Genomic DNA, 14,356 nt, shown 5'->3' on the forward strand with positions numbered 1-14,356 from the left:
AACCCCAGCGGTATAACTTAGATCATTACCCAGAGACAAACGTTCCTGTTAGTAAGTGAATATCATTTGGACAGCAGGCTCAGGAACGTGCCAGAATATTTGGCATGGGTGATCATCCCAAGAGAGAGGAAGAATAAACACTTTGTTCATCAAGTGATGACACACAAGGTTGCTGCTTGGGGAGCTACCTTTCAACTCCTGTTGACTGTCACTTTCCTTTTAGGACTGTGTGTGTTCTGGAGGAGAGGCAGAACTAACTTTCTTTCCTTCTTTCCTTCTTCTTTCTTTTTTTCTTTTTTCTCTCTTTCTTTCTTTCTCTCTCTCTCTGTGTTTCTTTCTCTCCCTTTTTCTCTTTCTTCTGAATTTAATGCTATGAAAAATCACTGGACAGAAAACTGGTGAGAACAAAATGTTTTATACCCACAGAAATTTTGCAGGCATCCAGGCTACCTCACCAGCCTGTATCAAAATGTCTCAACAGTGGGTGGGCATTTCCCCAGTGGACTGTATTCCTATATCACTTCTGCCTGGATCTTCCTTCAGAAAAAGCTTGCAGGAGTAGGCAATGGACACTGAGTTTGGACTTCTCCCCACTATGAACTGAGATCCCTTAGGAGCTATATTTCAGCCAGAGATTCAGGGCCACAGGACAGTAAAAAATACCGGGAATCAGATAAAATTCCCACAAGGCGATGAGCCTCTTCAAAGGCTGATGAAATGAACAGTTTTGTTATCTGCAAGCAGATGTTTCACTCTGCAGTTCTATTTCATGCTTTTGATATTTCAGGATTTAAGGTCTATTTGGGAGTAAACAAACACTAATGCATCAGAATTTCAGCAAGGCAGCAATTCCCATTTTAGGACTAGGTTAGGAAAAGGGCCTAAAGAAGAATGCTTCTCTGCAGTGTATTTCTTTAGCAAAATGCAGGTGTTACCGCTCAGGGAACAAATAACTTTCTTTGTGCCCCTGGAGTAGGATTCCTGGTTCTGGCTGGATGCAGCAGAAGTCACTATACAACTGGCTCTTCACAACATAAAATATGATCTGTTGTAGCTCTGTAGCTGTGAGTGGCTAAGGGAAAATGCATCTGGAATTGCCAAAGAACTGGTAAGCGTTGCTAAACACTTGTGTTAAAGAACTCCTTGAACAAGACAAGGCAGGCCATATCTGATCCTGCCTGCAAGGCCCTATAGGCTCACCTGGAAGTGTGCAGGGTCAGGAGGGTCCTCAATGGCCTCTCTGAAAAATCACCCTGGCAGAACAGTCCAGTGTTTCCCCACCCTGGCGTAGGGACCTGCTGGTGGCAGATGTGTGAGAGCATGGAGGTACGCAGGAAGGGATTCCTCCAAAGGGATGGGTCAGAGGGATGTGACACCCCCCCCTTTGCAATCTTATGATTGCACTATTATAGATTCAAACTTGGCAAATGCGAAAGTTAGAGTTCCCATGGCAACAGTTATCTCTACCACAATTCATGCCCTGTATACTTATACACATTTAGCGTCAAAGAGGAATATATTACATGACACATTTAACAAAGAAAAAAAGAAAAGAAAATACTCCAGCTGTGGAATGCAGCCAAGTTAAAGATCGCTAGAGAAACCTTGATTTTTGCACTGCTTGACCTTTTCAATTTTAACTGTAAAACTTTATGGTTACATTAACAAAGATTTGTACTTATTATCTGTTCACCTCATCCCACACATGGTAAGGGCATTATCCAAGCAGAAGAAATGTTCTGTTCCCTAGATACAGTCTATCTTCTACTAAGTCAATGTTTATTCTCATTTTCCACTGGTGGGCTGAGCTTCATTTGTAGTCTTGCTGGGACAGGAATTAACAAATATATTAAGAGAAGATGACTGGTGAAAAATTCAGTGATGTGATGTCAGTTCAGGCAGCTGTCTGCTTTAGTCAGTTTTGTAGTTCCCTAATCTCTTAGAAATATCAGCAGAATTGGATGAAATTACATAGGTTTTGTATCCTAGTTTTGATGCAGAAATGTGTGGGGTTTGCCATTTCATCATATGTATAGGAATGGCCTTAAGAGCTCAACCCAAACTTGAGCTCCTCCAGCATTGTGCTATCAACAGTGACTGACAACAGGTGCCTGCAGAAGACTATAGGAACAAAGCAAAGATACAGAGAGACTTCCCAGAAGTTTCTTTCAGCCTCAAGCAAACTGTGGCTTAGGAACATCACGAAACAATTTTTTTTTTTTCCTCTTCCTATTCTTAACCCATCGACTGATTAATTCATTTTGTGCAAAATGCATCAGAAACAATAATGGGCTGAATTTAGCCCTGAAAGAAGTGGGTATCATTCTACTAATTTCAATGGAAGTACTTCAGGGATAAAATTGTGCTACTTGACCTAATTCTTGCCTGCTAACCTTGCAAATATGAGCAATTTCACCAAATCTGTGCAAAGTGATGATAAGTAAAGAAGAATCCTGGTGGATGTTCCAGGCTTTCTGTCTCCATGCTCTCGTTTCCTTGTTGACAGCTGCTCACCGTCACTATAAACCACTGTCAGATCAGATTGGCATTGCCTTGCACATTAACTCCACATTTCAGATGGTGTAACCTGTCATAGCACTGTTCATGTCAATTGATGTGAACTGATTTGCTCTAACCAGAGCTTGGAGCAATTTGATGGCAGTCGATGGCCTGTTATTACACAAAGCACGAGGCAGTCCTGGACAGCACAATCAGGCAATCATTAATTTCATCATTTTCATTAACTTCACCATCATGGTAAGAGTGGCAAAGTAGATTTTTACAGCTATTATGACAGTTTTTTGCTGTGGTTTCTTGGGAGTTTCACTAATTTCACTTCTGCAAATCATTATTTGCCCATACAGGGACTTTCCAAGGCAGATTATGTGATGCAGATATGCAGTACTTGCCATATACTCTACACCCCCCCCCCCCCCCAAGATGCACAGTGTGTATGAGGGTATGAAAGTCTATATGTATGCAACCTATACCAAACCATACGAAGTTTTATTTACCTGTTCTTTACTCATGGCTCCACTGAAAGTGAGATACAGGCATTTCTTACACAAGAGACTTGCTGTTAGGCTGTTACGTACCCACTTGGAAGTAAAAATTACATAATCACGCTAACTACCATACCCCAAAACAGCTGCTATGCAAGCAAAAGACTTAGAAACATAACCCTAAGTATCATCAATACAGTTTGTGAACAGATTCTTAGTGCAGAGTTATGATCGTTGTATGCAACAGTTACAGTGCAGTTTATTTGAAAGATATGTTTTGAAACAACATCTCATTTAATGGGACCATAACATCTCTAAAGGAGAAATGTTACAGTGATTTAATATCAAAGAAAGAGCATAGATGCATACCTGCTGATACAAAGGTTGTCTTTGCCCTAAGGCTTTCATGGGTTGAGGTTTGGGAGTGTCTGAAAAAGCTCACTCTTTAATTAAAGCAGAGAAAACCATGTCTACTTGTGACCAGATACGATTAGCTTTTGACACTCAATTATCTCCGTATACGTACAGTAAACAGTTACCTAGATTTATTGGATTTCCAAATTTAACACAAAGAGAGCTTTGACTCATACAAGAGGATAATAAAACTGTTTAAGTGTGACAATGTGGTAAAACCTGAGGTTTCAATGACAAAAAGTTGCTCCTTATTGTAGTACCATAATTCAGACATCTTGGCCTACAGATTGGCAGATTGTTTCTTTTCTCTCATCCTCAGACAACAAATGTCTTTGCTGGTGGTGGGTCAATATTAGCATTTAATTTGCTTGACATACACACAAGGAATATCTGCCAGCTCTGTCAAGTCCGAGGCATACATGACATATTCCCTCATGCCTGCCATTATTGCAGCTTTTAATCGAAGAAAGAAAGAAAGTGTTTCTTGTTTCTCTGCAAGCCTGCTTGCCAACCCACAATATCTCAACAACACAACCCTGGCAATGATCTCCTGCTCATAAAGGCCTATGCACTGAGCTGTTCAATCTGTACTCAAATTAAATTGTTTTCCTGATCAAAGAAAACAGTTGAAAGCTACGGAGTTGGAGCATAGCCTGGCTGCATCCCCCTTTCTGTATCAAGTCTAATTCAGAACAGCATGGGTCCCAGCAGGGGCCATCTGGGATTCAACCAGGCCCCACTCCTCCACTGTGTAAGGATGGCAGTTTATCCCTAATCTTTGTTTCTTTTCTTCTAGCCATGTATTAAACCATGTGAGGGGACCTCCTTTTTATCCCACGACCATTTAATTTGTTTAAGACCCTCTGGTGATGTGAATCACTTTTTGAAAACCCAAGTCCACTATATATCAGGCAGCACGCCCTTTGCTTGATTCTCATTAACTCCTTCAAAGGATGCTAATGGATTTGTGAGGCATGTTTTCTCTCTACAAAATGATGTGTTTACCAATTCTATTTTCTATGATCTGTACCAATTTGTCTAGTACAGAAATCAATTTTACTGGTCAGTAGTTTTTCAGTTCTGCTCTTTAAACTTTTTTTTTTTTTAATAGCATCAGATTTGCCACTTTCTATTTCTCTGCTTTCAAGAGTGATTTCAGAAATTAGTAGTTTAGCAGTCTCATATTTTAGCTTCTTTAGAATGCTTGGTTGAATGCTACCTGGTCCTTGAGATTTGCTACTGTTCGTTTTATTGAATTGCTCTGAAAATCTCTTCTGTTGACAGTTCGATTTCAGACTGCTCTTCAGGCTTGTCCCTGTAAAGAACGGTTCAGGTGTGGAAACCTCCGTGACCCCTTCTGAAAAGAACATTGATGCAAATCATTCGTTTATCTTTCTCGCCATGGCCCTAGCTTCCTGGAGTATCCCATTTGCACCTTAATCATCTCTCAGCCCATTGACTTTCCAACAGGCTTCCTGTTTCTGAGAAAGTTTTTATTAGTCACTTTTATGCCTGTAGGAAGTTGCTCTTCAAAATCTTTTTTTGGCTTGCCTCATTAGAGTTCTATGTTCAACAGGATGAGTTTAACTTGTCTTTTATTTTCCTCATTTGGACAGGATTTCCACATTCAAATGGATGAGTATTTTACTTCTAATGACCTTCTCTAGTCTGTTGTTTAAACATGCTGGCTTTTTTAAAATCTTTTGGGGATTTTTTTTTCTTAAATACATGTGATATACTGACTCTCAGATTCTAATAAAGCATAGTCCTCCAAAGCATTTAATTCCTTTGCCCAGTCCTTTTAACTATTTCTCTTCAGTTTCATGTAGTTTTCCATTTTTAGAACTTAAACATGATCATCATTAACTTTTTTCATGTTTTCAGTCCTGCTCAGAAGATGTAAGTATTTACAGTTTGAGCCAGCTACCATGCACTGCTTCAGAGAAAATGCATTTTTTTTTTCTCCTTTTGGGGGTTTTGGATTAGTTGCTCCAAGAACTAGCTGTTTATTGACTCCAGGATTTGTACCTCAGACTCCAGAGACCTTACTGCTACTGGAGGAGAGCTAAGATTTGAAATTTACTGTGTGCTGTCCTTGGAAATAAAACCGCTTTCCTGCCTCTTTGACAATCCAGCTGCAAAGAAAAGGGTTAAAAATATCGTATGTTGCTGTAAATCAGAAGTCACTTACCAATCTAAAAAAATTAAGCTAAGACACAAGGACAGTGGTGTTACCTAATATCTGGAAAACTGATAGCCCTCATATCCTTAATCATCTACAATTACCTGTGATGGGCAACAAATGAGGTACACTGAACCTTGAAGGTAGGTAAGTCACCCTTAATAAGCCAACACATTTAACGAATTCCCTCGTTTATCTCCTAGGTCCAGAAAGGGCCGTGAGGTTCCTAATGAGCTCTGCAGCAGCAAAGCAGCGCATCAACTGAACTGGCCAAATTTCAGCGGGCCCAGCCCATCTCCCGTTGCTTGGGGATAATGTCTGCAAACCGGTGGCCTGCCAGGAGGAAGCAGGTGGCCAGCCGCTGTTTCTGTCAGGAGGTCCCTCGCTGTCAGTGCCGAGCCTGGGACAGGAGCCCCGCGGCCAATCCTCCCCCCACCCGCCGTGCCAACCGCCCCCTCTCTCCATTGTGTCCTTGGTGCCAGGCCTGGGCTGGAAGGCTGAGCTTTGGATGCATCTCCGGATTTTTCCATGCAACAAATTCAGATGCAAATAAGAGTAAACACAAAGGTGCCCAAGGGCAGCTGCTCACCTTGAAGCTTCACGGCCGGACCAGTTACCCAGCCCACAGGGCTCTTGCCAACAGCAGCTAGGGAAGGAAATTTTCACAAAATACCCAGGACTGCTCCTCCTTGTGTTGCCTTCATAGGCCACTCTGAACTCTGCAAGTGTCATGTTAGCGCTACTCCCGTTGACTGAACTACTTGTGGTGTTACCACAGTTCCCTCGAGGCCCTTCAAGGTGCCCTGGAAGGACTTGGTCTGACATGCTTTTCTGTAGCTCTGGCTGCCTCAGAGAAAATGGCTGCACTTTTCCAGAACTGAGAGACCCGAATTCATAGATGTTTAAGGCCAGAAGAGACCAGCATGTTCATCTGTCCCTCTCAAACACTCTAGCACCAGGCACAGATATGACCCTGGCATTGAAGCTTATTAAGTTAAGCTTATTAAGCTTATTATTTATTTTCATAGCTGCTTCTCTGTATGTGTTTGACTAAGGAGAGAAATTCTCAAGTCAAAATTGCTTTCCTATTTCATATTACCTTATCAATATGTTTGTCTTTTGGGGTGACAGGAAAGGTAACCCCCCATTCTTGTATTCATGAATATTCATAGAGGTGAGAGGATTTAAGCAGTTAGGGTATTGTTTGAAAGAAAATTTAGATCCCCTTTGCAAACACCATCATGGTGATAGAAATTCTTTCTTTTCCCTGTAATAATTTACTTTACAAACATCCTCCTTGTATTATTTCCAGCTATCAGAATTAGTCAGCAAGGTATAGCCTAAGGTCTGATACAGGGCAATTGTAGTAAATGGAGAAACAAGCATAAATTGTATCACTAGTGAGCCCAAGAAAGGATTGCAGTGATAATGGAATATGAGCTGAATCATTTATTTCACCTTATCTTCTACTGGTAATAAAAGAAAAAGAATGAATAATAAATAATTGCTTTTATAAAGAATGAGCTATTTATATGCCTTGCCCTTCCGTCTTCATATGAAGTTCTCACCAGCCAAGCGTAGCGCTTGAGTTCACACCGTGACATTCATCGGACATTTGACTGTATGTGCGTCACGCGACTCTAGATCCCATTCAATTCCTAACATTGAGCTGTCTATATCACGAAAATCTCACCCTGTATGCAAGCAGTCTCATTTAAGGCAGTTGAACTGTCTTCACGAACAGGGATCTGCACAACCATGCTGTCAGCAGGTAAGTCGCAGAGCAAGCTAACACGGACAGCCAGCAAGTCGCTGAGCTCCCCAGAGCATAGGTGAGGCTGCAGTTCCTGCACTTGCGCTTCTGCCTCTATTTTTTGCTCTTTCTGTTGGCAGAGAACTTCCTTTACCAGCGGTCTCCACCACACAAACTTCGCAAATCTTGGATGAGCATTTTAAAAAGGAAGGCTTGGTGCATCCCTGTTTCCGTGGGCATGTTCACAAAGGCAAGAGTCATGATTTCAGCAGGAACAGACATATTTGCACTAGTATTGAGTAAACCAGCTTGGGCAGCAGCAGCAGCACACTGTGGCGTTGGGAGTTCAGGAGAAATTGGAGAGATCTGCCTAGAAATGATGAGTACATGCTGAGGCAGCTGTTACGCACTAAGGACCATACTGCAGAGCATCCTTCTAGTGGTACCCAGGCTAACTGCACCAGAGGTGTCTCTGCCCTTGCTGCAATGACACCTCTGATTACAGCGTAGGTGGTTTTTGCTGCTAGACACATCAGTGTGTTGAGACTGTTTTGTGCTGTTCTGGGGACATGAAGCTAAAGTAAATAAACATTTACCAGTCAGCTGAAATGGGTGGTAATGGCCACTAATTACATAAGTCAAATAAAATAACTGGTGTTTGAATGACTGACCTTTAATTTCTATAACTCAAAGAGCATCCATTTGCTGCAGCATTCAGACATCAGTTGCTGTCACATGGCTAAACTTGCTTTATTATATAGAAATTCCTCTTTCTGTCTGCCAAAGCTTGGAGTCAGGAATTTTTCAACAAAGTTTATTATTGTCTTCTCTGAATTTTAACCCTGTGATGCAGGACTGATGAGTGGGTGCTTTTGAGGAGTTTCTGTTTTCAGATTTTCCCAGATGTCTGGTGTCTGGGAGAAGATGTTTTATGAAAGAAGAACAAATGTTACCATCAGAGTAATAAAAAATAATGAAATGAAATAAAAACACCTATAAGCTGCTTCATGAAACTTGAGGAAATAACTTATTTAAGGCACTGTGACTGTCGGCAACTAAAAATGTGCAGCTATTTTGCAGACCTGAATTTCCTGCTGAGTAACAATTTACATCAACAAACTAATTATATTTCAGAGTTGTTAACAAGCTTATCTATTAATTTATGTGTTCATTTAAAAACTACTAAATAGAAATGTGTTCCTGAATAAATACTAACCTCACTTTTGGGGGTAAATTGTCACTCAATCACATTTATTTTAAAAATACCATGAAAACCTCCACATTGTTTAAGGAATTTAAACCCAGACACTAGACTGATTATAGCTAGGACACTGACAGCCAGAACTAACAGAGTTTTCGCATCTGTGCCACCTGCATCAATACAAATGCTTTAGACACTATTGATATCTATTTGTGATCATATTTACTGCTCTCAGAGTAACAGAATTCGGCATGGCCTGTTGCATGTCATTAATTTTGAGTCATATTGACCAGAGAGTGAAAGGCATACAGGAATTATCAAAACTAGTCCACACCTAAATTGCATTTAACTTTGTTTTGGTGGAGGGTTTCTTTTCAACCCAACTGCTGTTGGTTAAATCCCTTCACTGATCCTGAACAGAGTATGCAGAAGTTGCTACCCAGAGAAATATTTCTTGGAAACTGAGAGGAACAGTGTTTTTAAGATGAAAGCATAGGCTGAGACTTGAAAGATCTAGCTTCACCTCTGACATGTCTTCCAGACTCTTCCGAGGCTTTATCAAACCAGGTCATGTGTCCACACTTTACTGTCTTGCACTCTCTCTGTTTTGGTTTTGCCTTGGGGTTTTAGACCATGTTATCAGGCTCATGAACATCCACAGGTAGCTATTTGTTAAGGGGTGGCAAACAATGGCTAAGTTAAAGCAAGCTTACTCTTGGCAGGCTGCTATCAGTGAAAGTGAAGGTATTTTAAAAGGGACACAAATAACAAAAGCTTAAAATTCTACACTTTTAACTTTCAGTTGTACCAGGTGAGCTGTCTTTGATTAGGTTGGGGTAGAGCTCTTTGCACAGTGGAGCCTTTGAACAGGAGTGCAATGCCATTGGTATTGGCGTAATACTAAGGTCAGTCACTCCATCCCACGGGACCTCTAGTAGAGCTCCCCCACACTGACCTTCCTTGTGCTGCTCTATTTCTGTCCATACATTATAAACAGTTACTCAAGGAATAACACATCTTATTTTCCATGTTTTCTAGCTGTCTTAGTTTCAGGTATTCACAGAAAACATGGCCAAGCTTCTGTCAAGGTCAGGAGCCCAATGAAGACTCTAAAATACAAAGGACAGAGGGATACCAAAAATCTGCAGTTTTGTCTGCTTTGGTGATTTCTGTGGCTCACACAAACTTCCACACCTCAAAAGCATAAGCATCTTAAAGGTGGGAGAACACATCTTCAGGGGAAAAAGGCTATAAGTCTTGTTTTAGCTCTCTGTGAGAATACAAATTTCATCCTCATGCACATAAACAGTAGAAAAGACTTTATGTTGAGAGCTAGTTTAACAACTGGAAGAATGCTCCTTCAAAGACTGAGCCATTAAAAGGAGATACATGACCTTAAAACTTAGACAATTTAGACAAAGTATTTTTCCATTTAATGAACAGCTGGTTGAATGCAGAGAAATATAGTTATTTTTCTTGGAGATGGATTTATAACTACTGATATTTTCATGCTAGTGGTATCTTTGTGCAAATAGGATATGTTTTATGATGTACCATGGTTTTATATACACATTTCATTCTTGTTATTCCTTGAAAATAAAAAAAACCCAGCAAATATAAACAAAAAACATGGAGTGCTATAACACTGGATTTACCTGAAATCCTAGCAATAATGTGTCAGAAGCTTTACCAAAAAAAACCCCCAAAACCCCCAAACAAACAAACCCCCCCAAAAAACCCCAAAGCCTTAAAATGTAAACCTCTCTCAGCAAAGACACTGACTGAATGCCATAAACCGTCTGAAAGCAGAATATTGAATTTGCATCCAGTCATTCACTGGCATGCTTACATCTTTTGGACAAATGCGAAGCTCTCGAATACCATAAAAAATGAAAATGTAATGGCCTCAGCATGCAAAATAAAACCCCAGTGTAAGATAAAATATATTCCAATGACTGCAATTAATTGCAAAGTAGAATAAATCATTATACAAATAATTTATCTGCTTTAAATATCATTAAAAAAAGCCATTAACAAGGCAACAGGAAACTGGCAGCTTGACAATTTTATGACACTAAACAGGACAGCAATGGTGTGATTCTGACTTCATTTAAGACAATGACAAACCTTCCATTAACTTTAGTTGGGGAGAACTGAAGTGTCAATAATTTTTCATTAAAAAAAAAATCTATTTTTCTTCTGCAATGCAAAGGAAATCATAAACTCTCAGAGGTCTGGATATACCGACATTGGGGCTGGTGAAAGTATGCTTTGCATACTTACAGAAATTAGCAGAATAATTTGTTATAGTCAGGCTTGCATTGTTAAATAACTCTTGCATTGCAGAATCCCCTTATGTTAATTTGAAGTTTAACACTTATTTTTTCCTCTGATCAAGGAAGAGTGTTAAAAACCAACATGGTCTTATTGGATGGTTTGAGCCTCTAAAGCTAACAAAAAAGAGAGATGACTTAGGAGAAGCCATTTTGTCTTGTTACTTTATCAAGTCTGGTCTTTACAGAGCGCGAAAGGTAATCTCGAGATGAGGGCAGTCGATATTTCTCATGTTTACATAATTTTTGCAGTAGCGTAACAGTTTTGAAAATATTGTGCACAACAGAGGTGTGATTTATGCTGAGAGCAACACCCAGTTGAAGGAAGAGAAGAAGAAGGTACCCAGTATCTTAACTATCTGTTCTTGGCAGGCGGACAGTGGGGCAACCTTCTGCTCTGCACTTCAGTGGCAGGGTCAGAAAGCCCAGGGCCCTGGTGGCCCCATGGGGGCAAGACCCATCAGCTCCATTCCTGCTGGAGGATGGAGCCACAGAGAACTTGAAAAACCAGATAGAAGGACGTTTCTGTTCTGAGCAAAAGGCAGGGAGAGGTTGTAGCTCTGCAAGACAAGGAGTCCCACCTCTTGCCTGAGACCCTCTGCCCATTCACCATGAGCTGGTGCCTCAGGATGAAGGCAGAGACATCCGACTTTACTGTGCTGTCTCCAGAAACAGGGGCTGGCACACTATCGGCTTCCCAGGGTTTGTCCTGCCACCCTTCGCATGGAGCTGCTCACTGAGATGAAGGTGCCCCAGCCTGCTTTTCCCTTCCCTCTTCTGCTCATCGCCAACTCCAAAATACGCCATGACTGGCTCCCTGCCACATCCTGCACTGTCCCTCCTGCTCCAACACCACCTCTCTGCAGGGAGAAGGGTTAACAAGGGTCTACAGGGCGATAGCCAGCGAGCAGGAGGGCAGGAGGAGATGGTATTCTGGGGCTAGGAGAGGGAGAAGGGACGGGGTGCTTCATGAATTATCGTCGTCTCCTGAACTGAGTTTCGTTTAGCCCCTAGGACCACAAGCTGCTTTTGAGTAACTGCTCGGTAGTGCTCTCCACTTGCACATGTCAAACACATGGCCCCTTCCCAACAAGGGCCATGGGCAGAGGTTTATGAGACAGTTGAGCACCGAGGCCCTGTGGTATGCCAACAGATGGGCCGGGATGAACATCTTATGTTGGAGATCGCTCCCCAGAGGCTATTTCTGGCCTCCTCGGGCCTTTTGTGTTGCTGGAGGGCAATGGAGCTACAACATAAGACAGAATTAGACCTGCTAGGTCTGAATAAGGAAGGTGTTTCTAGCATTTGTGAAGCAAGTGCAAGTCAGCTATTTCAGTATTGGAACGATAATTGTCTTGCAATTTGAGTAATTACCATGTGTGGCAATATATGTGTGCTGTGACAGCATTTTCTAATGCATCCATTAGTGTGCAACTATGCTGTGCAGTAGCAAGGCTTCGCCCGTTTCACAAACTTTTTAAAGCTTGTGAATAAAGTTAACTGCATCCTTCAGTTCCTTGCTGAGTCGGGAAGAGATTAGTTACAGCCTTAACTCAGCTCCACCAAGGTGCATCTTCATTCCTCTGAGAAAAATAGCAGGGCTTCCTGCTGCTTTTATGCATTGCAGTCCCTATATGTAGAAAGACTTCAATAAACAACCTTACTTCTTTGCAAAATTGATATTAAAATAAAAAGTAACTGTGTTAAGTGACAACAACAGGAAAAAATATAGCTCCAGATGCTCCAGGTGCCAAATTCCCATTGAAATTACCTAGCTGAAACCACTCCTTCACTCGAATAGTTTGTGCGTGGCCTTTGGTTATGTCAATATATCACCTTTTCAAGAAATCTTCACCCATTCTCAGCAGGTCATTACGACTATCTAAGCTGGTCAGACTTGACTGAAAAATTTGTAAATGTTTAAGTGCTCCCAGTTCCGGGTTCTTAAACTTTTTCCCTGTCTGCGATGATGGCTTGTCAGCAGAGCCAAGCCCTGCACTTTCTCTGCCTCCCCCCCCGCAGCCGAAAATGGCGCTTCTTGTACAAGAAGAACGGACCTTTTAGTTGGTGTTTTCACTCTGGGGTTGAGTGCAGAGCCTGGAGCTGAACCAGGCAGGTGGGATAAGGTGCAGCAGAGGGCAGCGGCCTCTCTCTGGCCGAGGAGCTGCAAGAGGGCGAGAGCAGAAGCGGGTCCGGAGGGACTCTGCCGCTCACGGTTCATTAATGGGCCTCGCAGGCTGGCTGAGCATGAGCACCGTGGCGCTCTGCCGTGGTTATGCAGCTAGTTACAGGCTGGAAGACAGTTTTTGGCATTTATTGGTGCCCTGTGACACCTAAATTATCATAAGGTCAGGGAATTCATTGAACCCGAGCAGCACTTAAGCACTGTTAGACTCATTTGTGGCTATTCAGACCAAACAAGTTTTTCAGAGGGAGGCTATTGGCTCCAGGTAAAACATTAATGCAAAGAGCACAAAAAGAAAGCCAGGCTGTTTTAATAAGCTGTCTTGCTGCTGTAGCAGGGATGGGCAGGAGATTATTCCAAACAAGTGGCTTGCTGTGCCAGCTAAAGGAGTCCCTGGGACGCCGATAGGAGATAATCAACAAGGAGACGCCCGTGCTACATTTTTTTCCGCTGGCTTTCCTCTCTTTCCACCTACTGTGGGTATCTTACTGATCTCAGAGCACTAGGATTCAACAGCCACCTTTTTAATGCTCAGTACCTTGAGGGAAACATGACGCCGAGTTGTTAATAACCTCATCTGCCCGCTCTTAACACGTCCATTGCTGCTTTCACTATCCCGGTAGCAGCGGGAACTCAGCAGGGAAAGAAAAAAACAGCCTGATGCAGACCCAAGAAACATAAAGTTGCTACTTCTGGAAGGTGATGTTGAAGCCCAGGCTGTTAGAGGATCCTCCCTAGGTGGCAGGAGGAGTGACCCAGTCCCTGGGAGATGGCCAGGATTCCCCCTTCTGCCTTGCTACGGGGGCAGAGGGGTCAAGGAGGAGGAGGAGGAGGAGGGAGGGAGTCCAAGGGAACAGGCGGTGGAGGTCGAGATCCCTTTCCTCTGAGTCAAGGGACAGCAGCTGTCAGTGCGAAGGTGGAGATATGGAAATGGCAGGCTGGGTTCACTCTCTTCCCAGAGCAACAGCAGCTGAGTCAAAACAAGCACAGCCAGAAGCATGAAGCCCTTAACAACCCCCCTTCCACCTCCCCCTCCCCCCGCACACTCACTTACATATATACACACATCATAATTCATGCTACATCAAAGCAGTGATTACCACAGCTTCCTGGCTGTCTATTTCTGTTTATTTATGGTGCATTACACATTTTAATGCTATTCTCATACAGCGGCTCAGCTGCCACTGTTCTGTATTTGGGTGGGAAAAAAAAAACCCAAACAACAAATGGCTGTAACGTACAGTATGTTGTCCCCTGGGAACAAAGGACGAATGAACGCTCAGCAC

This window comes from Haliaeetus albicilla, chromosome 7 (genome assembly GCF_947461875.1).
Source record: "Haliaeetus albicilla chromosome 7, bHalAlb1.1, whole genome shotgun sequence".
NCBI lineage: Eukaryota > Metazoa > Chordata > Aves > Accipitriformes > Accipitridae > Haliaeetus > Haliaeetus albicilla.